The sequence below is a fragment of the Mustela putorius genome, unplaced genomic scaffold (assembly GCF_011764305.1).
Source record: "Mustela putorius furo isolate JIRA1106 unplaced genomic scaffold, ASM1176430v1.1 tig00000382_pilon_pilon_pilon, whole genome shotgun sequence".
Classification (NCBI taxonomy): Eukaryota; Metazoa; Chordata; class Mammalia; order Carnivora; family Mustelidae; genus Mustela; species Mustela putorius.
The window spans coordinates 4567071-4594089 of NW_025421367.1; the positions used below are offsets into that span (position 1 = coordinate 4567071).

General features: G+C 35.7%; 1 protein-coding gene and 1 non-coding gene across 11 annotated transcripts in view; both read right to left on the reverse strand.

Moving 5' to 3' along the window:
• The window catches only part of PTPN13 (protein tyrosine phosphatase non-receptor type 13), a 204827-nt gene that overhangs the window by 168581 nt on the left and 9227 nt on the right, over positions 1-27019 (reverse strand). The window lies entirely within an intron of this gene.
• LOC123391879 lies at positions 16381-16488 on the reverse strand. The gene has a single exon (XR_006606566.1). It is a non-coding gene; the product is annotated as a U6 spliceosomal RNA (small nuclear RNA).

The following is a 27019-nucleotide window of genomic DNA, read 5'->3' on the forward strand; positions in this document are numbered from 1 at the left end:
TGATGTCTATCTTCACCTCCTGTCCTTTCTTACAAATCTATTAAATCTAAAAAGTTTGGGTAAATTTATACTGCAGAAAAATAAGGTAGCAGGAGTCATTCTACATTAATGTGGACAAAATCAACTTTGATTATAGAGAAAATAAATGAAAAGAGTAAGCCTAAACAACTTCAGAAGTCACAGATGAAGCATAATAAATCTAAGCATATTCCAGTAGTTCCAACAATAATTACAACTTAATATACAGAGAGAGTCAAAATTCTACTTAAACTGCTCTGTTCTAAAAATGATTTTTGATATTACCAATTTCCACTTCAAAACGTTTAATACATCAACCTTAAGAATGACTAATTTTTATATCTAAATAATAAATTCAACAAATCTAAAACCCAAATCTAAAAACATTAAGTAGCAACAGAGAGATTTATATTGAATGCTGTTGTTCATCATGTGATTTTCATATTATTTCACATAATATAATTGTGATTACTAAATTAGATTATTGTTACAGTTTAAGTAGTAACATGACTTACAAGAACTCATGAATTTAATTTCAAACCATGGGGTTTGGGCTACTGTCTTATTCTGCTGGGAATCCAACTAACTCTAAAAGGATGCATTTCTCAAAGTGTCATTTTTATATCTACAATTTTAATTTAATTAACTACACAGTTCTCTTGTGTAACTGTCATAAATAAGAATGACTAATATGCAAAATAATGGAGAACTTTTTACACAAGATAAAGGAATTCTGGCTTATAGATAAATGACAAAATCACTTTGGATAAATTATTCAAATTTACTGTTAATGTATTACAGATTAGAACTGGAATAATATAATCCACTATAATTCATTTCTCAAAATTCTGACTTGAATTTCTGATTACATCACATCATCTCTTCTAACTCTAATCAATGTCACTCAGTGTCAGAATTTTTACTCATATAATCTCTATCCATTCTCATAAAGCAAGTGTTCTCTATATCCAGCTTTTATTGGAGAATGCACCTGCTACCAAGACTTCACTTAATCATATGAGGGCAGTTTATTCCAAAATATAGCTCCAGCCTTGAGATAGCCTTGCTCTAAATACTGGTTTAGAAAATACATAGTTAAAATTTTCAGTTGAAAATTTTAACTATGTATTTTCTCATTTTTCCCTGGATAGATACTGTCACAAATCAAACTCAATAAATCTAAAGCCTAAAACAGTCTTTTTCTCCGAATTAGCCACTCAAACCGTTCCAAACAGATTAATGGGACCACTGTTTTTCCGGTGGCCAGGCTTAAGGTCCCACTTCTTTGCCTTCTTTTTTTCTCCTTTTCCCCTTCATTTTGTCACCAAAAACTGTTTCTTATCCACTCTTAATCTTTCCCAATTTATTTTCTTTCAAGTCTCATTTTTCCTACCATCCATTCTTTCCCCTTATTTTGTATGTATACATACTTTTGAATTTTTTAAAAAACAGTGATTATTCTGTAAATATGCTTCTTTGACTTGTTTTATTCACTCCAAAACATTTGTGAGAGTCACCCATGTTCATTTGTGTTGCTTATTCACTTTCACTACTGAACAGGATTCCACTGTTGGAATTTGGATTGTTTCTAGTTTTTTTGCTAACAAAAATAATATTGCTATGAACATTTTGTATGCATGATAATTGAGTAGAAATTCTGGGCTATATAGTATGCACATCTTTGACACTTAGATAAATAAAGCCAAGTTTCTTTTCTTTTTTCTTTTTTTTTTTTTTTAAACAGTGTGTTAAAAAAAAAAGAATGTGTTTATTTGTCAGAAAGAAAGAGAGCACAAGCAGAGGGAGTGGTGGCAGAGGGAGAAGCAGGCTCCTCACTGAGCAGGGAGCCCGATGTGGGACTCAGGCCCAGGACCCTGGGATCATGACCTGAGCTGAAGGAAGAATGCTCAAAGGACTAAGCCACCCATATGTCCCTGATTTTACTTTTATTTAATTTTATTAAATATTTAAATTTTAATTTTATTTAATTTTTTTAAAGACTTTATTTATTTATTTCATAGAGATCATAAGTAGGCTTTAAAAGTAGGCTTTACCATCTATGAAAAACCCACCGCAAATATCATTCTCAATGGAGAAAAACTGAAAGCTTTTCCGCTAAGGTCAGGAACACGGCAGGGATGTCCATTATCACCACTGCTCTTCAACATAGTACTAGAAGTCCTAGCCTCAGAAATCAGACAACAAAAAGAAATTAAAGGCATCCAAATCAGCAAAGAAGAAGTCAAACTATCACTCTTTGCAGATGATATGATACTCTATGTGGAACACCCAAAAGACTCCACTCCAAATCTGCTAGAACTTGTACAGGTATTCAGTAAAGCGTCAGGATATAAAATCAATGCACAGAAATCAGTTGCATTTCTTTACACCAACAACAAGACAGAAGAGAAATTAAGAAGTCATTTACAAATTGCACCCCAAACCATAAGATACCTAGGAATAAACCTAACCAAAGAGGCTAAGAATCTATACTGAGAAAACTCTAAAGTACTCATGAAAGAAATTGAGGAAGACACAAAGAAATGGAAAAATGTTCCATGCTCCTGGATTGGAAGAATAAATATTGTGAAAATGTCTATGCTACCTAAAGCAATCTACACATTTAATGCAATTCCTATCAAAGTACCATCCATCTTTTTCAAAGAAATGGAACAAATAATCCTAAAATTTATATGGAACCAGAAAAGACCTTGAATAGCCAAAGGGATATTGAAAAAGAAAGCCAACGTTGGTGGCATCACAATTCCAGACTTCAAGCTCTATTACAAAGCTGTCATCATCAAGACAGCATGGTACTGGCACAAAAACAGACACATAGATCAATGGAACAGAATAGAGAGCCCAGAAATAGACCCTCAACTCTATGGTCAACTAATCTTCGACAAAGCAGGAAAGAATGTCCAATGGAAAAAAAAACAGCCTCTTCAATAAATGGTGTTGGGAAAATTGGACAGCACATGCAGAAAAATGAAACTGGACCACTTCCTTACACCACACACGAAAATAGACTCAAAATGGATGAAGGACCTCAATGTGAGAAAGGAATCCATCAAAATTCTTGAGGAGAACACAGGCAGCAACCTCTTCGACCTCAGCCGCAGCAACATCTTCCTAGGAACATCGCCAAAAGCAAGGGAAGCAAGGGCAAAAATGAACTATTGGGATTTTATCAAGATCAAAAGCTTTTGCACAGCAAACAAAACAGTTAGCAAAACCAAACGACAACTGACAGAATGGGAGAAGATATTTGCAAACGACATATCAGATAAAGGACTAGTGTCCAAAATCTATAAAGAACTTAGGAAACTCAACACCCAAAGAACAAATAATCCAATCAAGAAATGGGCAGAGGACATGAACAGACATTTCTTCAAAGAAGACATCCAGATGGCCAACAGACACATGAGAAAGTGCTCCATATCACTCGGTCAGAATGGCTAAAATTAACAAGTCAGGAAATGACAGATGCTGGCGAGGATGTGGAGAAAGGGAAACCCTCCTACACTGTTGGTGTGAATGCAAGCTGGTGCAACTACTCTGGAAAACAGCATGGAGATTCCTCAAAATGTTGAAAATAGAACTACCCTATGACCCAGCAATTGCACTACTGGGTATTTACCCGAAAGATACAAAGGTAGTGATCCAAAGGGGCACATGCACCCGAATGTTTATAGCAGCAATGTCCACAATAGCCAAACTATGGAAAGAACCTAGATGCCCATCCACAGATGATGGATAAAGAAGAAGTGGTATATATACACAATGGAATACTATGCAGCCATCAAAAGAAATGAAATCTTGCCATTTGCGACGACGTGGATGGAACTAGAGGGTATCATACTTAGCGAAATAAATCAAGCGGAGAAAGACAACTATCATATGATCTCCCTGATATGAGGAAGTGGAGATGCAATGCGGGGGGGGAGTTAAGGGGGTAGGAGAAGAATAAATGAAACAAGATGGGATTGGGAGGGAGACAAACCATAAGTGACTCTTAATCTCACAAAACAAACTGAGGGTTGCTGGGGGGAGGGGGTTGGGAGAAGGGGGGTGGGGTTATGGACATTGGGGAGGGTATGTGCTATGGTGAGTGCTGTGAAGTGTGTAAATCTGGCAATTCACATACCTGTACCCTGGGGGTTAAAAATATATGTTTATAAAAAATCAAAAATCAAAAAAAAAAAAAGGTAGGCTTTAACCCATTGAGCCACCCAGGCGCCCCTCTTTCCTGTCTTGTTGAATAGAAGTGTTACTGAGCTTAATCTCCTATATTATACTCAGTCAGCCAATCAGCTCATTTCAAAAGTTAAACCTTTCTCATTTTGTTTGTTTTGGTTTTCTTTGTTTGTTTGTTTTGCAGTTTGTCCTCAGGGAGAAAAATATATTCTATAACTTGGAAAGTTCTTATAATAGGACTGAAGAGAATAAACATACTTTATTTTCAACAATTTCAGTAATTTAGTGTGTGTTCTTAGATAAAACATTTCACAAAATTATGTCCCTTTAACCAAAGCCCAGTTTCAAATGAGGTCTTTGGAAATGAAGAACTTTGAAAAGAAAAAGAAAACTCTACTTCTTGAGCCCTGTGTAGGAATGATCTTCTGAGGTATTTGTACAGTGCCCTAATACCTTTAAAAATGAAAGTGGGACTGTTTCAGGAGGGACTCAAGTTGAGAACATACCCAAATATTTCATCCATTTAGATACATGAAATATTTTATTTATATAGAACAATAGAAGTGATTTTGAGGGTTTCTATCAATTTAGACTAGGATGTCATGAATATTACATATGATATAATATAAATAACAAAACCCAGAAAATACTAAGCATCATGTTCTTTGAATCATAGTGTTCATATATAGTGAGTCACACTCTCCTTCAGTAATAAAAACAGAGAACATAATTAACTTACCACTATGCTCATTAATCAGATGTCAGTGTTTAAAGCTTGTTTCTACAACCCAGATTACTGGAGACCTAGCCAGCTTCAGATACCTTTAGATCTTCTCAAACAGATAAAGTCACTATTTTGGAAGTAAGTTTAAGAATAAATGTCAAAAACTATTAAACTATGTAGCCCCAGCTCTGTTTCCCTCTAATTACCTGAGTGTTTGCAACTACTTGATTGCTGTTGAAGAGTTACCTCTTTTGTTTATGTATTTATTGTCCCTGGAAGCCTCTCCTATTTATCCCTAAAACGCACACTTCCAACGTAATCTTCTGTTGTGTAGGCTACCCACTACCTCTGACTCGATCTTGTACTTCCAGTGTCTCACTGGCTTGTTGAATTCCTTATACTCAGAAGACAGACAAAGTTTGATGTGGGGTTCACACTGCAAGCTATGAATGTAAGCAGAAAGTCCTTTGTTAGGGGTGTGATCACTTTAACAATTAGTGGACCAAAAATTCTTACATTCACAATAGGCAAGGGAATACTTAATTTTTTTTAAATTTTAATCTTCACTTTCAAAAAAACAGTCTTTGAATATAAACTTGATTGTACTGTATAAATTGTAATTGGGTTCAATTCCACTCTCAAGTCCCTAGGATTATGCCAAAGTGTTCCCTAAGGTAATAGAATTTCTTATAAAGCTAGAGAGCATCTTTAATGAAATTTATGTTTGCAATCCCTTATCTGCAATTCCAGAAAAAGCAAAAACATTTTTGTAACTTATTTGAAGGCAAACCTGACCTGAGCTTTTTTGGTGACAAAACCTGACTTGACTTGAGACTATTTATAGTTTTTATTTATCTTGCTTAGCGTGAATATTAGTAAGTTTGCCACAGATATGCTGGTGTATTGGGCTACTGGATGCTGACCTGGATCCAGACCTTTGCTGGAAATGTTTCATAATATACAGTATAAGCACAGCATTAGTTTTCTAAACCCTAAGAAACCCTCATTATGAAAACACAGCTGGTCCAGAGTTCCACCTGAATGGTTGGGAACCTATACATAAATAGACATAAGGGCGAAAGTGAAGCTAGATTTCTTTCTTTCACCTTCTCCTTTCTCTTCATCCCTCTCCCTCTCCCTTCCTTCCTCCTTTTTCTAATAAAGTCAGTAGTTCTAATCCAACTAGTAATATTAGGTGTGCTAGGAGTTCTGTCCTTTTTTTTTTTTTTTTAAGGTTTTATATGTTTATTTGACAGAGTGAGAGAGAGCACAAGTAGGAGAAGCAGGTAGAGGGAGATGGAGAAGCAGACTCCCCACTGAGCAAGGAGCCCAATGTGGGGCCCAATCCTAGGACTCTGAGATCATGACCTAAGCCTAAGGCAGACTAAGCCACCTAGGTACACTAGGAGTTTTGTCCTCAATACTTTTTTTCCCCCCAGATTTTTTTTAAGTAATCTGTACCCATCATGGGGCTCAAACTTAAAAACCCAGAGATCAAGAGTCTCGTGTTTTATGGACTAGTCAGCCAGGCACCCCGCTTAATACATTTTAATTGACCTTAATACATTCTGTATTTCATTATTTACAATGGAACTGTTAACAGACAGAACCTTAAAGAAACACTATTCCTTCTTAAAATTTTTACTTTGTCTCCAAAAGGTCATTTGACTTAACACTACAACCCTGTCTTATTAGGTTATTTTGATTTTATTCCTTCTGAATTACAGGTTGAGTAATTACCACACAACATAGTGTAATTGTGTTGAATTTATCTTTAGACTGGTACAGTATGAAAACTAGGACAGTTGGCCTTATTCCATACCTTATAGATCAGTCTGAACATAAGTTATAAGTATTATTTTTTATCATTTATTTGAGCTTAGATTTTTTTTTCTTTTTGGCTGATGTAGTAAAGAGTAACTCTTTAAAAACATACTGTAGGGACACCTGGGTGGATCAGTGGGTTAAAGGCTCTGCCTTTGACTCAGGTCATGGTCCCAGGGTCCTGGGATTATACCCTGCATTGGGCTCTCTGCTCAGGAGGGAGCCTGCTTCCCATTCTCTCTCTGCCTGCCTCTCTGCCCACTTGTGATCTCTGTCAGGTAAATAAATAAAATATTAAAAAAAAATAAAAAATAAAAACATACGGTAGTTTTGAGAGAGAATTACAGAATGAAGAATGCAAGCTTATGGAATTCTCAGTAATGAAATACATAAAATCCTTTTTAAAGTAAGCCAGTGAAGGCTAGAAAAATCTCACCTATTTGTTGTGAATATAAATCATCTGCTTCTAATGATGATTGTCGAGGTTTTTAAGTGAGTGAAATAAATTGGACTTTAAAAGTAAAATCAGGGGCGCCTAGGTGGCTCAGTGGGTTAAAGGCTCTGCCTTTGGCTCAGGTCCTGATCCCAGGGTTCTGGGATTGAGCCCCGCTTCCGGCTCTCTGCTCAGTGGGGAGCCTGCTTCCTCCTCTCTCTCTCTGCCCGCCTCTCTGCCTGCTTGTGATCTCTGTCAGTCAAATAAATAAATAAAGTCTTTAAAAAAAACACACACAGAAAGTACTATATTATTTCAACAATTCCATGAGGTAGGTACTATGATTATTTCATGTTACATATGAGGAGTTGAGGCACAGAGATTACACAACCGGCCCAGGATTATGTAGCTAGTTCTTTGTGGAGCTGGGGTGTGAATTCAAGCACTATGAATATCTTCATTTGAAAATGGGGATTGCTGAGTTAGTACATGCGATAATGTTTGAACATGTGCTTGGCACATAACAATCACTTAATAAATGTTAGCTATTATTATTAAAAATTGGACTACTGACATCTCAATAAAGAAAACCGGATTTTTCAATCTTTCTGGCAGCCCACAGATGGAAATTTGATAAAGAAAAGGGGAATGTAGGCTGCATTTTTATAAGGAAACTAGCCTGAGATAGGCTGAACTATAGATGAAGAAAGAAAATACATGCTCTTTGATCTTTTAAATATTTAATAAAAGGGTAAATCTCAACTTAAAGAAGAGAAACAGGTGGCTGTTTTAGTAATAAGCAAACATGCTGAAACTCCATTAAAATACAGATAGAGAAGAGAGAATTCTGGAAGTCTTCCATATCCTGAGGTCTTTCAGTTCTTAGGAGGAGTGGAAAGAGGGTAGTGGGGAAGAGACCCAAATATATCTCCTACCACTATATTATATTTCCATATTTCTAAATGTCTTTTCTACATCTCTTGATTATCTTATTTGACTTACGGTGGGGGTTTTCTTTCTTTTCTTTTTAAGATTTTATGTATTTATTTGAAAGAGAGAGAGTGAGAGAGAGCATGAGTGGGGGGGAGGGGCCGAGGGAGAAGAACAAGCAGACTCCCTGCTGGGCAGGGAGCCCACTGCATGATCCCCAGGGTGGCTGGATCCCAGGACCTTAGATCCCAGGACCCACATCATGACCTGAGCCAAAGGCAGCTGCTTAGCTCCCTGAATCACCGAGGTGCCCCTACAGTAGGGCTTTTCTAAGAGTAATATTTATAAATAAGGAGAGAATTTTTGTAGCTAAATTTTAGAAAACTGAATTCCACAATAAGAAGTTACTGTTTTTAATTCTGCTTCAATACTTCTGATTAGGTCATGGAAAAAGTCCAGGTTAATGCTAGTTTGTTTTACTTGCTAATCTCCCTTTTAACAGAGACAGTCCTGAGCTTGAAACCTTGTTGCACAGGCAGGCCACCCTATCATACCTGACATTTCATAACATGATTATTATATTTTCATGTATCAAAATGGAATGGACTTTTGCACTTAACTTCCAGTAATGGGACATCTGACTGGTTTTCCATGTAAGAAAATAATACTGATCTAAGATTTTTTTTTTTTTAAACAAATTCAAGCATGAAAATGAGGTATTTTTAAAATACTAAGTAAATGGCATTAGGATATAGCAAAGATTGTAGTATAATGGTAGTACTCAAATAAATACAGTATGAGAAATATAAGCTAATTCTATTCTTAAGGGAAAATAGGTGAGGATGACAGGCATGTCATTTTTACAATTCAAAACTGGGGGCGCCTGGGTGGCTCAGTGGGTTAAGCCTCCGCCTTCACCTCCGGTCATGATCTCAGGGTGCTGGAATTGCATCAGGATCTCTGCTCAGCGGGGTGTCTGCTTCCCTTTCTCTCTCTCTGCCTGCCTCTCTGCCTACTTGTGAGCTGTCTGTGAAATAAATAAAATCTTTAAAAATAAAAAATAAAATAAAATTCAAAACTGAATTTTTTATTTCAACTACTAAACCTCTCCTCCAGTATTCCCCATCTTGAAATGGAACTGAGCCATTTATTCAGGTCACAAACTTTAGAATCACCTGACCGCTATCTCTCCCTCATATCCCATATTCAATCTCTTAGAAAATACTGGTAGCTCTTATTTCAAAAATAGGTCCTGAATCCCTCTGACAAGTCTCATGACCTCTATTTCTGCCCTACAATCTTGGCTACTATATATTGTCTAGAAGAACGCTGTCTAGTCAAACTTCCTACGATGATGAATTTGTCTCACATTTGTGCTATCTAGTATTATGAAGTTACTAGACACATGTGGCTATTGAGCCCTTGAAATACAGCTAGTGCAAGAGAGAAACTGAATTTTAAAATTTTACTTAATTTTTAGGGGCACCTGGGTGGCTCCATTGGTTAAGCAGGTAACTCTTGATTTCAGCTCAGGTCTTAACCTCAGGATCATGATGAGTTCAAGTCCCACAATTTTTAAAGTAAAAACAAAACAAAATAAAACATTTACTTAGTTTTAATTAATTTAAATGGTCACATAACTTGTGGCAACTGTACTGGACATTGGAAGTCTAGAAGACCATAACAGTGGGGTTATAATGGGTCTCTTTGCTTCCTCCCTTACCGCTTTGTACTTTATTCCCAATATAGAGTGTTCCTGTTTAAATGCAGATCTAATCATGTAATTGCTCTGCTTCTTGGTTTCGCACCTCACTTAGAATGAAAATCTCAGATCTCTACTTAGTTTTATAGCTTCCTACGTAATTTTTCTCCAGGCTACCTCTCCACTTAACTACTCTCTCACTTGCAGTCCTGACATATTCAATTCTGGTTAGTGATCCAAGCCCTTGCATTCGTCTGTAACACTCCTGTCTCAAATATCCACAAGGCTGAGCCTCCTCACTTTATTCAGTCCTTGATCAATTACCTCACAGAAAGGGGTTCCTTGAGCACCCAATCTGAATTACCTCCTTCCTAACTCTCACATCCTTATCCAATTACATAATATTTCACAGCATTTACAATACCTGATCATATATTATAGATTTAATCTTTATTGAAATGTCTCTTGCAGCCAAATGTAAAACTCATGAGGACAGAGATTTTGTCTCTATTGTTAAATGGTATATCTTCCAAATATTTATGGAATGACTGAATAAACTTAAATCTCATTTACTCTCCCTTAGCCTCACATTTATATAACAAATGTTTGTTCAGTGCTCATTATTTATAAGGCATTACATTAGACAATGTGGGTAGGGGCGTCTGGGTGGCTCAGTGGGTTAAAGCCTCTGCCTTTGGCTCAGGTCATGATCCCAGGGTCCTGGGATTAAGCCCCACATCAGGCTCTCTGCTCATTAGGGAGCCTATTTCCTCTTATCTTTCTCTCTCTGCCTACTTGTGATCTCTGTCAAATAAATAAAATCTTAGACAATGTGGGTAATTTAAATTGACAGAAGCCTAAACCTTGTAAACTGGATCACCAGTGGAAAAAAATCTCAAAGTTCCTTAAATCCTAAAATGCTGATTCTATGACTTCAGCTGGAATTAGTTGAGACTTTCTCATGAGGATGAGAGTAGGAATACGGAGCATATCTGTCCTCTAATATTATAACATTTGCCATCTGGCAGGATGCCTGGGTGGCTCAGTCAGTTAAGCATCTGCCTTCAGCTCAGGTCATGATTTCAGAGTCCTGGGACTGGGTCCCACATCAGGTTCCTTACTCAGTGGAGTAATTGCTCCACTCAGTGTTTCTCCCTCTGCCTGCAGCTCCCTCTGCTTCTGCTCTCTTTCTGACAAATAAATAAACAGAATCTTTAAAACATTTGCCATCTGGAAGGAGTAGTCTTTTCACAGTATTCCTAACAGAATGCAGAAATGTGACTAATGAGTTAAAATTACGTAGATTTCAGTCTAATACATAGACTCTCCAACAATACTGAAAAACTCTTGAGGAAATATCCTGAAGTGGTCGAGCAGGGGGAAATAACTATATGTAGGGGATGACATATTTTCCTTTACTAAGTGAGTGGGATGGACTTCAGTGACCTCTAACATATTTTCCAGGTCTAACATTATACTGACTGTAAAATACTATAATGAATGCAAATTAATACATCAGTCATTTTCTGGCAAGTTGCTTCCTGCTTGTTACAAGTAATAAGTCCTAAAGCTGACAAGTAGCAAGTAATGATAATGAGAGTCAAAATAGAGTTAACACACAAATAATCTACTGAACAATGAAGAATACTTTATACCTGTATCATAGAAATATACCCAAGTAACAGGTTGAATCATATGAAATTGATCATATATGACCATTTTCATGGTTCAACTCAAAAACGGGCTAGATTTTATTACCACAGTCACAGTGTTATTTCCGCATCAGTGTTATTAGAGAGTCAGTCAGTCATTTAAATATATTTGGTTAAGAACAGGGCGCTTGGGTGACTCAGTTGGTTAAGTGTCTGCAGTCGGTTCAGGTCACGATCCCAGAGTCCTGGGATCGAGTCCTACACTGGGCTCCCTGCTCAGTGTGAAGTCTGCTTCTCCCTCTGTTTCTTACCCTACTCATGCTCTCTCACTCTCTCTCAAATAAATACATAAAATCTTTTAAAGATAAATAAATAAAAATATTTGGTTAGAAAATCAATTCAACAGCAAATGCTTTTTTCTAAAATTTCACTTAGACAACAAAATAGAGGTCCTTAGATCAGGCAGTAGACCATAAGAGAGTCGGTCTTAAAATCAACAACTAATAGGTCAATAAATTCTTAAGATCTTAAAAAACAGCTAAAGCAAATTGTGTACTAAAATATGTGTTAATACTAAACATGCAGTTCAGTAGCAGATTCAAACTTGTTAGTGAATAATCAGAACCTGGATGACAACCTCTTACTTCCATTAGTAATTACATCTTAGGTAATCAGGGCAATTTTGTATTCCTACCAGGTTTTGTCTTCATTCAAAAACCAAGCATAATTTTAAAAGTCTGTTCTTTTATGAAGGGCATTTCAACATTCTTAAACCTAAATCTCCATCTTAGCAGTCTAGTATTAGAGGTACTTCCAAAATCAGCAATACTGTAATTGGCACCATTCATTTAGTACTGACGTTTTTGCATAAGCAAGTTGCACCTTCTCTATTACAGAACTTTCTGTTTAAATGCATGGCCAACACAGAGCAACTTTCATATCAGGAAATGAATTCTGATGGCTTTTGATTGTAAAAACCCCAAATGATTAAATTTATCTGATAATTCCAACTGCTTTTTAAAAAAAAGATTTTATTTATTTATTTGATAGAGATTACAAGTAGTCAGAGAGGCAGGCAGAGAGAGAGGAGGAAGCAGGTTCCCTGCTGAGCAGAGAGCCCGATGCGGGGCTCGATCCCAGGACCCTGAGACCGTGACCTGAGCCAAAGGCAGAGGCTTTAACCCACTGAGTCACCCAGGCACCCCCCAACTGATTTTTGACTGGTACTGACTAATTGGCCATGACAAAACTACTCTGGCAAAGGCAAAGGAAATACTTAAACATCAAACTAAAGGTAATGACTTCATGAGAAATGATGAAAATTCTTATGACAAATAAGGTGATTCTTCTTGAAGAATGTATCTCATCATTTTGGAAAATTAATCATGACAAAAACTCTTAAATGAAAATAAATTTGCATTATAATACAGAAAATTTCCTTTAAACTAATGAGTCAACTTAAAGAGCAATTTAGAATGGGGTTACTTTGTTTTGTTTATACATGGGAGTAATGAAGAATTTTGTTTTCCGGTTCAGCTTACTGATAAAAGCTTCACCTTAAACAATGTCTACAAATCTGTCTTATATATTAGAGTACAACAAAGACTACTTTGCATAGCTGAAAATTTGCTGCTATGATGTTTCATACTAAAAGTAAATACTCTTGGTACTTACTTTCTTAGTCATGTACCTCTTAGTACCTTACCCTTAAAAATACTAGAACTGACAATTATGAATTTAAAAAATATTCAGTTCCTAACAGACATTCTCCCCAACCACTCTTCTTTTTTCTTGGCAGAATCTGTCTTCCACTACAGGGGCTGGAAATGCTGGATACTTCCCAGACTCCCTCAGTTAGGATATAGGGAGCAACCCAATCTAGCTAATGGTACTGAAACACAATCTAGTGAGAGGGAAACTAGGAAAGACTTTCATCCTAATAAAAAGACACATGAGAGAAAACGTCTTTATTCTTTGTCTAGCTATGCAGAAAAAGAGTTAACACAGCAGGCTACTGACGAAGTTGGCCTTGGGCTGGGATCTGGGAACTTAGATTTTGAGAGGGTTCCCACCTTTCCCACAGCTTGGAAGAGTACCTCACTGTCTTAATTGTTTGTGCAAACAATGTGGTTTATACTAAATACGTGCTTTCCTTCCGGGAGTCTGGAATTTTGTACATGTTAGGCCCAGAGAATCTACCTGACTAGCCCCCAATAAAAATCTGAGCACTGTCTAATGAGTTTCCCTGGTAGGCAATATTTAACATGTGTTGTAACAGCTTGTTGCTGAGGGAATTAAGCACATCCTGTGTGACTCCACTGGGAGATGGCTCTCCCAAGTATGCTCCTGGTTACCCTTGGCCTTCACCCCACTGACTTTTCCCTTTGTTGATTTTGTTTAAGTATCCTTTTGTTGCAGCCAATCTTTTGTGCTGAGTCCCGTGAGTTCTCCTACCAAATCATGGAACCTGGCTTGGTCTTGGGGCCCCCAAAACACAAGCCAGTTGGGTGTCCAAAGGCAATATTTGGAACCGTAGCAGCCATATTTATAGCAACTACTAGAGGATAACCCTTAAGAATTGGAGAAAATACTCAAAAAATGAGTAGGGGGGAAAAAGGCAAGCAAGTGCAAGCTATGAACCTTATGAAATGCATGATTGAGCTGCTGAATAAGCCTATGAACTTCCTACCTCCAGACATTTATGTTTAACATTTCAAAAATAAGACAGTGGGGTGAAGGCCAAGGGCCTAACATGTACAATTTTTCTAGCCAGACTAATCAGGAAAAAGAGAAGACTCTAATTACCGGTGTCAGAAATAAAAGAGGTGAAAGAGGATTTTCCAGAGATGCTTTGTACAACTTGAATACATTTAAATGCATTAAAACTCCTTTTATAGGGGCGCTCGGTCAGTTAAGCCTTCAATTCAGGTCATGATCCCAGGGTCCTGGGATCAAGCCCCTGATTCGGGCTCCCGGCCAGCGGGTAGTCTGCTTCTCGCTCTCTCTGCCACACCCCCACTTCTGCTCTCTCTCTCTCTCTCATATAAATAAATAAAATCTTAAAAAACAAAACAAAACAAAACAAAGAAAGCCTTCTTCTATGGTCAAGGATATGAACTAACTTGGTGAATATACTGTGTGCACTGTAAGAAAATGTATATTCTGATGTTGTTGGGTGAAGTGTTTCTAAGTGTTATTTAGGTCATGTTAGTTGATTGTGATGTTCAAGTATTATACTGTATTGATTTCCTACTTATCCTGTCAGTTATTGAGAGAAACATATTGAAATCTCCAACTCTTATTATGGATGTTTCAATTTCTACTCACAGTTCTGTTTTTGCTTCGTGTATTTTGAAGTTCTGATATTAGGTGCATAAGTGTTTAGACCTGCTACATCTTCTTGATATACTGAACTCACTGTCATTATAAACAGTATTCTTTTTACCTGGGTAGAATTCTTTGTCCTCAGATCAACTTTGTCCTTATTAATACATCTAGTTTTCTTTCAGTTAGTTTAGTTGACATACTACATATTTTCTTACGTATAATTGGGTCTTGACTTTTTAATCCAATCTGACAAGCTCTGCTATTTAATTGGGGGCTTTGAATAATTTATATTAAATGTGATTATTGAGAGAGGTAGGTTTTATCATTTTGTTATTTTTTTATTTGCCTCATCTGCCCCCCCCCTTTCGGATTATTATTTTTTTATAATACCATTTTATGTCTTTTGTTGGCTTTTAGCTGTTAACTATTTTTTGTTGTTATTTTAGTCACTGCTAAAGGGTTTATAGTGTACACCTTTAACTTATCTACTGTCTACTTCAAGTAACATTAGATCAAACTTATATAAGAATCTACTTTGTATATTTCCAGTATTCTTCTCCCAACCTGTGTTATTGCCATGCATTTCATTTTTACATGTTATAACTCCCATACTACAGTTATTTTTGTTTAAAGTCAATTATCTTTTTAAAAAAAGATACTATTTTTATATTTATATTTTTATAATATCACTTTTAAGAAGATATTATTATTGCACATAAGAAAATATAAGCATATTAAAAAGTATCAATCTTTATTGATAGGTATTTTTAAAACTATTCTTATGTGACTTCAACATTATTATTAGTACAAGTCAGAATACCCAAATTTAAACTTTTTCTTCCATTTATCTGATCTTCTAAGTAAAGTCATAAATGTTGCAAGTGTTTTTAAAAATGAAAGAGAAAGATTATTAAATTACTTAGGGCTGTAGTCTAAATGTTTAGTGAAACCTGGCGGAAGGAATTCAGAGGCTGGTTCCCTGACAATAGAGGTTCATCACTTCCCTGGGACAGACGGAAACATGTTTTTTTCCCCCTTCCACAACTCCAGAGGGCATATTTTGAACTACATAAAGTTAGAAATAGAGACTTTGACTCATTGGCTCTCACATCTGTATAAATTTTTTATCTAAAAAAGTATTAGAGTTAAAAGTGCCAACTTGGATGGCCTTGACCATTCCACTAGAAATAATCTGATACATGTGAGGAATTAATGACATCTGCCAAGCTGTCTGCTAACTCCCCTTTTATTTCAACCTCCTTAACTCTTTACTTCATCTTTTTGCCCTATAATCACCTGTTCTGTACTCTTCCCTCCTTTCCTGGAAAGGCACTGTAGAAAAATGGCAAAGAACCTAAGCTGTAGTTAGAGTCAGACAGAGTTTAAGTCCCAGCTCCTTCATTTACCATTCTATAATCTCAGAAAGTTATTTTGCCTTCCTAGAACTTACTTTCTTCATCTGTAATAGGAAAACAGTAATGGTACTTGATTATAGGGCTGCTAGATAGATTAAATCAAACAATATAGGCAAAACTCCTTGCCCATAGTAAGTGGTCAAATGTCATCCATTATTATTTCCTTATTTCATTTTGGGATTTTTGCGTGTCATCCTGGCGCAGGGGCCAAGCTAATCTTCTCTGTATCGTTCCAATTTTAGTATATGTGCTGCCGAAGCGAGCACTCATTTTGGGATTTTTAAAAGTAGGCTTATCAATCTACTTGTCTCAGACTTTCAGCAATTACCTTTTAAAGATATTTAAATAATAAGAAAAACAGGGCATCTATTACCAAGGTAGTTTGCATTTCCAGTGTTCTTCATTTCACTATGTAGATCCATTTAGTATCACTTCCCTTCTGCCTAAAGGATTTCATTTCTTGTAGTGCAGGTTGGTAATGAATTCATTCCGCTATTGTATCTCTGAAAAAGCCTTTACTTCACATCAATTTTGAAAGATTTCATTAGGCAGAAATCTAGGCTGACAGTTTCTTTCAGTAAAGATATTGCTGTACTATATTCTTATTTGCAGCATTTCTGGCTAGAAATATACTGCCATCCTTTTTTTGTTCTTCCTGTGGATGTCTTTTTTTTTTTCTTTGACTACATTTAAGATTTTCTCTTTATCACAGATTTTGAACAGTTTGAATATGAAGTGCCTTGGTGTAATCTTCATGCTGGGGTTTATGGAGATTCTGAATCTGTTTACAACTTTCATCATAGTTGGAAAACTTTCAGCCATTATTAGATTATTTTTTCCATCAGGCCTTCTTTCTCTTCTCCTTTAGGGACTCAAATTTCATGTATATTAGGTCACTTGAAATTATCCTACAACTCAAACATGTTCTGTTCATTTTTAAAGTATTTCCCTTTCTTTGTGTGTTTCATTTTGAATCATTTATACTGGTTTGTCTTCCAGTTTACAAGTGCTTCCTTCTGCAAAGTTTAATCTGCCACTAATCCCATCCCATCTATTTTTCATCTGACATCAGAGTCTCCATCTTTAGAAGTTCATTGTGTTCCTACTTAACGTTTGTACATACGGATTACAGTTACAACTATTATAAAAAATGTACTTATCTGTTGATTCTAACCTCTGTATCAGTTTGGACTCAGTTTAAATGATTTTTCTTCTCATTATGGGTCTTATTTTCCTGCTTCATTGCATGCCTTGAAATTTTTCACTGGATGCTGAGTATGTTAATAAACATTTTTGCGTTTGCTTAGGAATGAAGTTAAATTATTTGAAAACTTGGAAGTTTCATACTTTTGGGTCTAGCTTTTAAGATTTGTTAGACTGGCCCAGAGCAATGCTCAGTCCTGGTCTAATTAATTATTCCTCGCTCCTGGAACAGGTTGTTGTGTGTACTCCACCTACTGTCCCACAAATCTTGAGGTTTTCCAGCCTGGTTTGTGGGAAGAGGGACTATTTTTGGCCCTGCTGACAAGTACTGTTTCCTCTAATTCTTTGGTGTGGTTGTTCTCCACTCAGGAAGTATCCTCCCATACCTGTACTTGTCGAGTACTCTACTGAATACTTGAAGGGGACCCTCTGCAGGTCTTTGAGGTTCTCTCTCTGTGCTGTTTTCCCTCTCTATTACTCTGTTCTGTTAACTCTACTTGCCTCAGTTTTCCTAAACTTTTCAGCAACATCTACTGAATCCAGGGAGTCTACCATGCTCTAACCTGGCTTCCCGTATCTTGCACCACAGCCCAGAAACCCTCTCAAGGTAGTTAGCTGAGCAACCACAAGGCTCACCTCACCTTATTTCCATGTCTCAGGGATATCATTATTTGATGTCTGGTGTCTTAAAAATTTTTTGTTTCACAAATTTTGTCCATTTTTTGTTTGTCATGGGCTGGAGGGTAAATCCCATCCCTGTTATTCCTTCTTGACTAGAAGTCTAAGTTTCACTAGCTTATTATGTTTATTTCCCTGTACTGAACCATTGTAAATGGCATCTCAGTTCAATCATCCCTGATGGATTGGGGTCAAATCTTACAAGGTTATGAAGGCTGACTCTTTAGATTTTTTCTGTGTGGGTCTTTTCACTAACTGCCTTAAAGGCAGTCATTCTTCTGTTTAAAAAGCACATTTCAAAGAAACAGTACTAAGGCTAAGGAATTTTAATGCTATGGGGAAGAACGTCTAGAAGTTGTGCAGCTAAGTAAGTCACAAAGTGATTTTCATTCTACAGAGTTTCTATAAGAAGGATTTTTCTTCTTTTATAACTTTTGCAAATGAAAAGAACATTCATGGGAGGAGCAAGGAGATACTGAATGTGGAGGCAGGAAAAAGGAAGAATAGCAGAACTTGAGAAGGGATTGAAAATAAAACTTTCTAAGAAAAATCACAGAAACCAAAAATCTGATACATTTACACAGCAGACTTTGTCTTTTATTTATTTTAGAAAATAGTCTTTTCTTTCTTCCTACACAAAAATCCAGTGTTTACTTAACTAATACGCTAGGGTGAAATATTAGGCAAAGCAGATAGCTGGAAGCACGATTATCCCTTAATAAATATGAAAACAAAACATGGCAAGTTCTTGCAAGTGTAAGATAGTCAAGATGATTCCCATAGCATAGATTTTTATACCCATGGGCTTTATTTGGCCTGCAGACATGTTGTATATGGCCTATGGAGTAATGGCCACACCATGTTTTACAAAAGTGTTATTTGGCGGCCAATATTAATAAACTGGAAGATTTCATGAATTGGAGAGATTTCATATAAAAATATTGGGGAAAGACAGATGGTAGCACACAAGGTAGGTAGCAGATGTCACCTTTAGTTAGAGTTAGCCTTTTAGTTCACTACAGTGTCAGTGTCCATCATTCCCTACTGTTTTCCCCCATCACTCAACCACCCCTGGCCCTCTCAGCATTTTAGGTATTTAAGCTAATGACACCTGATTGAGAGTATGTATGACAATATCCCAACAAATGTACCCATTTTTTTTTAAACTTAGAAAACAAACATATAAAAGCATCACTATAATATCTTTTTTGGGGGGGGTAAGAGGAGATGGGATTTTTAGAAAGATAACATTGAAAAGAGTACTTATTTCCTACCAATCGTAGGAAAGCTGCACCTGGGGCACGTTTTAAACTGTAGATTCCTGGTGGTGTAGGAGGTAACCCAAAATGTTTATTTTTAACTAATTCACAGGTAATTCAGATACAGCTCACATTTGGAAGCCACAACCTATCTTCTGCCTGTGTTTCATTCAAAAAGTACACATAAAAGGAAGCATAATTACCAACAGTTAAAACAGTATTAGAAAATTGTGCTCTGGCACACTTTTTCTCATAATGCACTTTATTTAAACAGGAAAAATGTGAACTTTAGGTATACAGTAAGAGTAACTCTGTATTTAGTTTTCAGTATTCACTTCAACCAAGAAAACTAGAAAAGCAAGCATTTTTTTTTAAAAAGGTGCTATATATTAAGTTTCTGTATGTCAAAAATTTCTTTTTTAGGGGGCATTTCTTTGCACCTCAGTGCTTTATAAGAGAAGTGAAATAAGGGTCCAAGTTCCCCTTCCAACTGTAAAATGATCCAACTTCAGCTGTACCCAATATTTGTCAACCTCAGTTAAAAGAAAAATTTCAACTTAAAACTGTACTATTACTGATAAGACATTCAAGTTTGCTTTTACTAAAACAGATTTTTAATTACTAATAAAAGAATGGGATTAACAGGTCAAAAGTATGAGAAATGTTCGACTAACGGTAAAAAAGAAAAGCAGAAAAATTAAGTGTACTATTATATTAAAAATGAAAACTTTATTTGTAAAAATTCTCTTCAAAATCAAATAAATTTTTAGCATATTAGAATGGTACATGTTTCACATTAAGGAAGACTAAAACATCAGTATGGCACATCATTCATTACTATTTCCTCCGGGCTTTGGAGACATTACTGAAAATGAAAGATACAGAAGAGCAATCCAAGGAAGGGACCTGGAGATAGGAATAGAAAGATGACTTACTTTCTAATTGCTGTACCTTCCAGTCTTGTACACTATATATGTATTACCTATTCTAAAAAATAAAAAAAGTGGTCTTTATGTGCTATAATTAAATTAAAGCTTGTACAACACATCTCGTTCATAGGGCAACAAAACTATTTACTTAACAAAAGAACTACATGATCACTGAAACTATTTGCATGAGAACAGTATACAATTCTTAAGTGCAAAAAAAAAAAAGTAGAAAAAAAATGTGAAAGCAGTTAAGGAGAGGGTTAATAAGTGACTTTCTGTCTCAAAAAATGTTAGGATACAAATTCCACTTCTCTAAATAAAAGTGAGTGCCAACCAGCTATGTTGTGAATGAATTTTAAAACCACATGATAAACTAAAAACCTAGAAACTTTTGGAGTTCTCCTATCAGATACTTTCTACAGCACCACATACAAAGCATGCAAGGCAGGGCTACTGAAAGAGCTGATTCAAAGGAGAAGAAAAGAAACTTTGTTAACAGTCACCAACAGTTTGGGGCTCTGTAAATAACAGCTGTCAACCAAACCAAAGGACAATTTTTAAATGAACTAAGAATGGAATGGAGAGTGGGTCAAAGTATTCTTAATTACAATACCTCAATAAGATCATTACTTCTAACCCTGAGCTAAAAGTTATAAATGATTCTCACTATTAAAATGTAAACAGGCTTAAGGGACCAGACTGATGAGATTCACAATGCTGGTTCTCCCACTTAACTGTCTGTACTATGGGCAAATCTCTACCTCGGCTTCTTTACCTGTAAAAATAAAGATAACAGTAGTATCCACCTTAAGGCTGCTTTGAGAATTAAATATTTACTACATTAAACAGTACACTTTATAAATGTGTGAATTATCATTATTATCTAAACATTCTTGTAAAACAATAACCCAGCCTCAAAGTACATCTTCTAGTTGTCTAAATCACTGGCTAAGAGAATTTGATGCATTATAAGTAAGCCTCCTCTATATTAAAAAAAAAATCAGGTAAAATATAATGTTTCTCAACAGAAAAATTCTGTATGTCATGAACTCTTCAAAATCTACTCTTCCCCTTACATAACACCATTTAGAACATTTTTGTTTCTTTCTGGTCTTTTCTAAAATTAAAGTTTTCCTATTTGTATTTACCCAAAGAATATTAAAAATACTAATTCAAAGGGATACATGCCCTCTGATGTTTGTTAGCAGCATTATCTACAATAGACAAATTCTGGAAACTGCCCAAGAGTCCACCGACTGATGAATGAATAAAGAATATGTGTGATACACACATACTCAGGAATATTATTCAGCCGTAAAAAAGAATGAACTCTTGTCATCTGCAACAACATGGATGGAGCTAGAGAGTATAATGCTAAGTGAATTAAGTCAGAGAAAGACAAACAGAATATTATTTCACTCGTATGTGGAATTTAAGTAATAATAACAACAACAAAAAAACAAACAAAAACAAAAACAAAAACCAAGTGGATGGGAAAAGAGAGAGGCAAACCAAGAAACAGACTCTTAATTATAGAGAACAAACTCATGGCTACCAGGGTGGAGGTGGATAAAGGATGGGCTGATGGGTGATGGGGATTAAGGAGGGTACTTGTGATGAGCACCAGGTGTTGTATGGAAGTGGTGAATCACTGTATTATACTTCTGAAACTAATACAACACTATATGTTAACTAACTGGAATTTATTTATTTATTTAAGATTTTATTTATTTATTTGGCAGGCAGAGATCACAAGTAGGCAAGATGCAGGCAGATAGAGAGGGGAAGCAGGCTCCCCGCTGAGCAGAGAGCCCAATGTGGGACTCGTTCCCAGGACCCTGAGATCATGACCTGAGCTGAACGCAGAGCCTTTAGCCCACTGAGCCACCCAGGTGCCCCACTAACTAGAATTTAAATAAAAACTTTAAAAAACACGAAAATAAATTAAAACCATATTTATCTCCAAAAAAAGATATTTTATTTTAGATTATTTAAAGATTTATTATGTTAAATACACTTTAAGACAATTTTTAATAATTTTAAATATATAAGACTAACTTCTCTGCTTTCATTTAATGAACAATGCATATTATCCAATTAAATTATGTAAGAAAAAAATTAAAGTTTTTATGAAAAATAAAACAAAATAAAAACTATGGTTATAATCATGCTTTACTAAGTTTTATCTTTTTTCTATTTAACATATTTCCACATTATAAACAAACAACCTCTTTAAACGTAAATTTTTGAGGATCACAAAATTCCATTGTAAGGATTTAGAATAATTCATTCCTCCTGTCAGCTACTATATTGTTTCCAATTTTACACCATTATGAATAATGCAGTGATGAGCATTTAAACGTTTTTTAAAGATTTTCAAAAGGGTACTTTATTATCTTTATTTTACTCAACAGTTTATAGAAACTTGACTGCTAAGAAGACCACAGGTTAGGAGAAGGAGACCTTGAGGGAAAAAAAGCTGAAAGGAAAATACACTACCATTCCAAGAACGACTTTTGAAAAGCTCGTGAACAATTTCAAAAACTTAGATTCCAGCCTAGATTATGGAGTTCTTTTACACATTTTCTATGCAAACTGAGGTAATTTCTTCCCTCTCTTTGATACTGTTCATTTTAAAAGATATTACTCACGCAAGAAGCTATGTATGGTTAACATCATTAACTTTGGAGTCAAACAGATTCAAAATCCCTGCTCCACAACTTACTAGCAAGTTGTGTGACCTATGACCACTCATTAAGTCTCTCTAAACCTTAGTTTTCTCATCTATAATTTAAGATAATAGCATCCACTGCACAGGATTGTTGTAAAAATAAATAATATTCTATGTGTCCAATTCTTAAAATAGTGTCTAGCACATAGTAAATACACAAACAGCATCATATCACTTACTGTTTCCAATATTCAATGTTTTGGTCATCTCAAAGACATCATAAATATGTGTGGTCTGTGTATAAAATTATCGGCTTAATCTACAGATTATGATGGCACAGATAAATATTTACAAACTGATATATTACATAGTTTTTAAAATATTATTCAGTCTAAAAAGCTAATTGTCAAAATATAGAGATATGAAAAGCTCCGGCACCTGAGAGGCTCAGTTGGTTGAGCAACTGCCTTTGGCTCAGGTAATGATCCTGGAGTCCCAGGATCGAGTCCCATATTGGGCTCCCTGAGTCTGCTTCTCCCTCTGATCTCTCCCTTTTCACACTCTCTGTCTTTCATTCTCTCTCTCCCTCTCAAAATAAATAAATAAAATCTTAAAAAAAAAAAAAGAAAATCTCTGTAAAATCCCTCATTTTTTAAAGATTAAATAATAGTTTTAATGGAATCGTAAGAAGTGAATTCCATCATTGAAACAATTTCTCTTCTTGGGGTGCGTGGGTGGCTCAGTTGGTTAAGACTCTGCCTTGGGCTTCGGTCATGATCTCAGAGTCCTGGGATAGAGCCCCGTGTTGGGCTCCTGGCTCAGCAGGAGTCTCCTTCTCCCTTGCCCCTCTGCTTGTGCTTTTTCTCTCACTATCTCTCTCTCAAATAAATAAAATCTTAAAAAAAAAAAAAAAAGAAATTATTTCTCTTCCAACAGAATAAATTAAGTCTTTTTTTTCACATGATTAAAGGTCAAATATATTTAAAAGAATGCTAAGTGAATTAGGAGTAATTTATAAGCTAGAGTAACATTAATTCTCCTGGTTTTTTTTTTTTTTCCTTATAGCTATTTGGTAATAAAAAAGCAGTAGAAAAGGAAAGTGCACCAGCTACCATCATGTACACTTTATTACTTTTTTAAGATTTTATTTCTTTATTTGACAGAGAGATAGAAAGGACCAGAGAGCACAAGCTAGGGTGGTGGTGGGGAGGGGATGGCCAAGGGAGAAGGAGACTCCTGATTCCAAGATCCTTAGATCATGACCTGAGCCAAAGGCAGCTACTTAACCCACCAAGCCACCCAGATGCCCCTTATGTACACTTTATTAATCCTTTAGTCCACCTGGCCAGCTGAGACATATTTTGAGAGTCCTATACAGAATTTTGTTATTACTTAACAATCAACTAAGTGACTTAGGCAATCAACTATGTGTAAATAGCCTAGAGGTTTAGCATTATATTGTTTTAGAAATTAAAGAATAAAGCAAGTCCTGAATTGGTAAAATACTAAATGTATTTTAAAATTATACTTTCTACATCACATTTGCTATAGCAGATAAAGTATTTATCTAAATTACAAATGGAAAGAAGGGCTTATTACAAACTTTTTAGGATTTGCTGTCTGCCAAGTATAATGCTAACTTCTAAGAGGATTAAAAAAATTTTGTAGCAAAAGCAATTTACAGACAACATCCCCAATTATTTTTTTTCATCCCCAATTATTTTTAAGTTTTGAATCCTACAGATAACTATAATCATAATAATTAAGTATAAAAGCTGACAGGAAAGTCACATTAGTGGCAAATAAATAACCTTACAAAGGCAGAACATTAAACAACAGGATGTGATTTTTATTTTAAATACCCTTTCTGAATTTATAGTTTAGATAGCTCACTTTAAATATAATTCCTAATCTCAGAATAAGTGAACCAAACTAATTTATGTAAAAAGAATTTCCAATTGAACATCAAACATACTTTAGAGTCAAGATCCTTTGTCAGCTTGTCTTGTTAAAGTGGCAGATAGCAACAAATGATAAATATCTTTCAATGAATAGCTGACAAAACTCAGTAAGAATTGAGAAAAATTACTTCCCATTTGACCCAATGCTCGCAGCTTCAGTGAGGTTTCCTCGTTATGCTAAGCTTCTTATTTTATTTGACTGTCACAGACTGCTATAATCCTTATACTTACTGTTCATTTTCTGCAGAAATAGATTAGGGCCATCACTGTTCAAATTATTATTGTGCTTATTCATTGTTTTCTAATAGCTAATGGTTTCCTATCCACATTTTTTTAAACCTAGGTTTTAAGTTTTTTAGTAGGAACCATTTCCTTTTATTTTTCAACATTTCTCAAAACACAGAAAAAAGTTCTGAACAGAGTCACAAATACTTTATAGCCATGTAATTCGTTTAGACAAAAACCAAATGACATACAAGACAAAAATAAATTTATGTTACTTATAAAACATTTCTAATTGTTGCTATTTTAACTGTAGTCAAACAATCCTGTCGGTATTTCTTTTTCTACCAATTTCCATATTTTTCACATATTCAAAGGGATATGGCAGATTTCCTCACTTTATTTCCTTTAAAATTTCAACCATTTTAGTCTTAACATGACCTATATGTAGCTACCATGTCTAAAAAGATCTTACATAGGGGCACCTGGATGGGACAGTCAGTTAGATACCCAACTCTTGGCTTTGGCTCAGGTTGCAATCTCGAGCTATGAGATCAAGGTGCATTAGGCTCCTGGCTTAGTGCAGTGTCTGCTTGAAATTCTATCTCCCTCTCCACCCCTCATCTAAAACAAATAAATACATCTTTAAAAACCAGTAAGAAGAATAAATAAAATAAATAAAACATTTACATAAAAAACAAACTGATAATCAAGGCATAGCAAATGACCTAACCAAGACAATATATACTAGAGAGGCTGAAATTTGGGTTATAAAGAGATAAATCATATGTTAAATATCAAGTGGCAAGTCAATAAAACCAAGTTCCCTTCTATCCCCGCCAAAACCTAGCATATGGTCTATAATTTATCTATGCATACTATAGTAAAAATCCACTAAACTAGAAACAAATGGAGATCAGACGTTAGGAACTCTGGCAAAAACAATAAATGAATCCCCAATATCTATTCTCCTTGATTAGTTTTGGGATAGTCAGCAAGAAACTAGAATTCCTAGCTTCCATAGCAAGTAGGGAAGGCCGGTATAAATAGAAGTCACTAGGTAAGCCTTTCAAGAAAACTTTTTGAAAGGATCAGATTTACCTGGAAGGCACACCCTGTTTTGCCATTTTTCCCATTTCTTTCATATTCTGCCTGCCTGTAAAGACAACATATTTTGAACAGAATGCTGGCAGTCATTTTGTGACCACAGCCATCTTGAGGAGGAAAGCCATGCATCAAGGAGGTAGAAAAGAAGAGGTCTGAGTTCACTACCAGTCTTGAAACTGTCATACTTGCTCTGGAGTACTGTGCTTGGATTTTGTGATATGTTAGAGAAAAATATATCCCTAAACCCTCCTACACTGTTAGTAGGAATGCAAGCTGGTGCAACCACTCTGGAAAACAGCATGGAGGTTCCTCATAAAATTGAAAATAAAGCTACCCTATGACCCAGCAATTGCACTACTGGGTATTAACCCTAAAGATACAAATGTAGTGATCCGAAAGGGCACATGCACCTGAATGTTTATAGCAGCAATGTCCACAATAGCCAAACTATGGAAAGAACCTAGAAGTCCATCAACAGATGAATGGATTAAGAAGATGTGGTATATATATACAATGGAATACTATGCAGACGTTGAAAGAAATGACATCTTGCCATTTGTGATGACGTGGATGAAACTAGAGGGTATCATGCTTAGCGAAATAAGTGAATTGGAGAAAGACAACTATCACATGATCTCCCTGATATGAGGAAGTCGAGAAGAAACATGGGGGATTTGGGGTAGGAAAAGAATAAATGAAACAAGATGGGATCAGGAGGGAGCCAACCATAAGAGACTCTTAATTTCACAAAACAAACTGAGGGTTGC